The following is a 3,280-nucleotide window of genomic DNA, read 5'->3' as shown; positions in this document are numbered from 1 at the left end:
AAAAGAAAAAAGAAAAAAAGATAAAAGAAGGAGAAAGGTTTATGTTTGGAGAACATAGGGATTGCAGATTCTCAATTTCATTGTCATGGTTCAGAAAACTCAGCAGTAAGGCAGTGCAACCTCACTTCTAAATAAACCAAAAGAGCAGTCGGACTGCTGGTGCACAGGAGAAAGAGAACAAGAGGACTATTAAGTTATCTACACTTCTGAGATTCTTGCTGCACTTTTACAAAGTGAATGGCTTATGCTAATGAGGACGCATCTGAAATATATCATTCAAGTCTTCTTGTACAAATACAGCTCTTATTTATCCAGAAAGATCCCCACCAGCTGGCAATGTTTGCATACAATGTTAAACCCAACTTCAAGAGCTCATGCATTCTGAGTCATTTCACATTTAAAAACATTAGTTCTCTTAGCTGTTACTGAAGATGGAGTATCCCAAGAGAAGAATTTTTGTGGAATTCAACAATGCACTGTTTCTGTCCTACTTCCTCCAGCACAAAGAAGTTGCACGCTTTTGTCAGTTCTTTTTTCCCCTACCAGGGCCTTGCCTACAGAATATCTTTCGAGAAGGAACAAAAGGATTTGCACCAATCCCTTCTATATGAATCAAATATTTATGCTATACTCTCTTCAAACACTTTCATCTAGTAACCTGTGGAATGTGATCTCCTGACCTTAACACTCAAGCACATCTAAATCAGCTGCCCTTTGAGCTGCATTACAGACCGGAGGGAATTTTTATACATTCGTATTACAGGCATATGAAAACCTCGTGGTGCATCTGCGGCACTCTGCACTGCAAAGCGGGCCACGCATTAGTCCAGAGTCACTCAAATATGCTTTGCAAAAGAGCAATACTCTGATTCCTCAAAGTTTATGGCACAATCCGATGTCGTGCATCACCACAAGCAGGTAGAATAATGACCATGGTATCAGTACATTAACCAGCCACCACAACTCAAATATGCTTCATGCAAACAATACCAAAATGATGAGGTCTTGGCACTGCCAAAGGAATCCACAGCCCCACATCCCACTGGATGGCCCCTGCTGCCTGCTCATAGCGCAGTAACAGCGAGTTCAGGGAGACCAGGCTCCTCCTTCTCTCCTCATGGGAATCCTTTCCTTTGCTCAAGGTCAGCAAAAAGAAATCATTCTGCATTGTGTTTGAGGTTCCCATTAATGTTTTAAGGATAGAGGTTCTGTTGCAACTAAGAGTCTTGGAGAAAAAGAGGGAGATCAAGCACTCTGGATGAACCCCCAACCCTGACTTCTATCACAAGACTAGTTTTTCCAGAGTTAGCTATGAACCAACCCACTGCTAGAAACAGCAATGAGAGAGCCCCAGTCCAAATCCGACCCAAAGATTTAAAAGGGTCATGGGCCCAGCGGTAAAGTTCATCTTTTTCTATCAGTCCTGAACAACCAATGCAGTGTTGCCATCACTCATGTAGCCACAGCATAAGCTTGAGAAAATAGTTCTTGTGATCCCACCTGTGGTTTGGTAGAGAGACCTGGTCACCAGAAGAAGTCAGGCTGGCAGAAAACAGTGAGACAGTAGCCAAAACCTGTGTCCTATCCTTTGATGGATACCTGCCCCAGGCAAGCTTTTACACCTGAGTTCTGAGGGTCTGTCAGCTTCTGCCCTCCCTCGCAAGGAGAACAGCAAACCTTTTCCACTCTCTTTTTCCACCTAAGTTCCTAAGGAGGAGAGGAAAAAAAAGAGGAACAGGGAGCAGAGCAGACCAATATTTAGCATTTCCTGTATCATCGACAGGAACAACCCACGCAGTGGGGAAGAGCATGATGTCAAGGCTGGTTTCACTATATAAACAGCCAGATCCTCCCGCTGGGGGATGCTGCATGCTTCCACGGGGAACAATACAATCCTCCCTGCAAAGGAGGAGTCCGACTATGAGCCACATGAATTCCACAGGTTCTTCCCTTGCACAAAAGCCTGGCAGCAATGGAACTCTGGCCTAGGGGAAGTGGGGACAGAGACAGAGCTGGGGAAGAAAGAAGGATCAGAAACTCACAGCGGTATTTCCACTTGTAAAACAGCACACATCCAGCACTTGGCCCCTAGAGAAAGAAGTATGCTCCAAAACATGTTTCCCTGCACAAACTGGGCCTCCTTCCAGTTATTATGTGCACATGTCCCTGCTGCGCTTTCAGCCTTACTTGAAAAACACAAAAAACAAAGAAAATATCTTCACGTTCACTCTGTACAGTGCCAAGCTCGTTACCAGCCATGTCCAATAGGCTGATAAGATGTGGATACACCTTAATTACAGGCTCAACACTTCCACACCTTGTGGCACAAGGAATAAGGCACTTAAAGGAAAACAAGCTCCAGCATGGAATGAGAAATCCCAACTGATGGCAGCAGCCCTACTCGCATGCATGCATACATCAACGTACATGATTCTCTGCAGAGCACCACGAGCAACGACAGCCTGGACACGTGGATTACAACAAGCACAACAGTGATTTCTGTAAAGAAAGCCACAAGAAACGTGGCTGACACAGACCCACTTCAGTACCGTCCAAAAAATTTTGCTTCTCTGATTACACACAAGCACACAACTATTAATTTTAGCTAATATTTAGTGACAGTGGTGATATGATAAGCGTATTTTTTGTGTCGGTTTGCACAATGAAGAGCAGTCTTTGCAGGAGAGAAACAATTGCCCAAAGCCCACACAGCCGGCCTGTCTCTCGGCTCTGGCTGCATCCCTGTGCCATGAGTGCGTCTCTTACCTACTGGTCTGCTGAAGACAAAAGGATTTTCTTCTTTTCAGAAACTGGACACTTGGAGCTCACCGGGGTGGCCACACAAAGCTGCCCTGCTACCAAAGGTATTCTTTTCCTCGGGTTTTTGTTGCTGTTTGGTTTTTTACCCTGGAGAGTAAAGGGCAGAGCAGTGGATTCAGCAGGAGCAAAGGGTGGAATTCGAGACCCAACGGGTGAGCTGCAGGGCTCTCTCCGAATGATGCTGGCTTCAAGGCGCTTTTGCTTGCAAATCCTTCTTCATCCTCAGTGTCAATAAAACCGGAGATGGAAGCAAACTATTTTAGCGGCACAAATGTACCGGGCTCCGCAGGGGCTAGGACGCGATGGGAGGCGGATCCGCGGTTCGACTTTTCTTTTTATTGAAAACGAACGCGCTCACAGACGGGCGACCGGGACGGAGGGCAGCGCTCCGACGCAGCCGGCCGGGCCGCGCGCGCAGCCCTCGGCGCCTCGAGAAGGGCGGAACGAGCGAGCAGGACAG

At 46.5% G+C, this 3,280-nt stretch overlaps 1 protein-coding gene across 2 annotated transcripts in view; it reads right to left on the bottom strand.

Moving 5' to 3' along the window:
- AMOT (angiomotin) overlaps window positions 1-3,266 on the bottom strand; it is a 47,582-nt gene extending 44,316 nt beyond the window's left edge. For both annotated transcript variants that reach the window (XM_010715365.2, XM_019618267.1), the window contains exon 1: window positions 2,767-3,266. The gene's annotated coding sequence lies outside the window, so the exon portion shown is untranslated. The remainder of the gene's footprint in view (window positions 1-2,766) is intronic.
- Window positions 3,267-3,280: the final 14 nt, after the last annotated feature.

The sequence above is a fragment of the Meleagris gallopavo genome, chromosome 9, assembly GCF_000146605.3.
Source record: "Meleagris gallopavo isolate NT-WF06-2002-E0010 breed Aviagen turkey brand Nicholas breeding stock chromosome 9, Turkey_5.1, whole genome shotgun sequence".
In the NCBI taxonomy this organism is placed as follows: domain Eukaryota; kingdom Metazoa; phylum Chordata; class Aves; order Galliformes; family Phasianidae; genus Meleagris; species Meleagris gallopavo.
The sequence above is the reverse complement of the archived record's forward strand: the minus strand, read 5'-3'. Positions and strand labels throughout refer to the sequence as shown.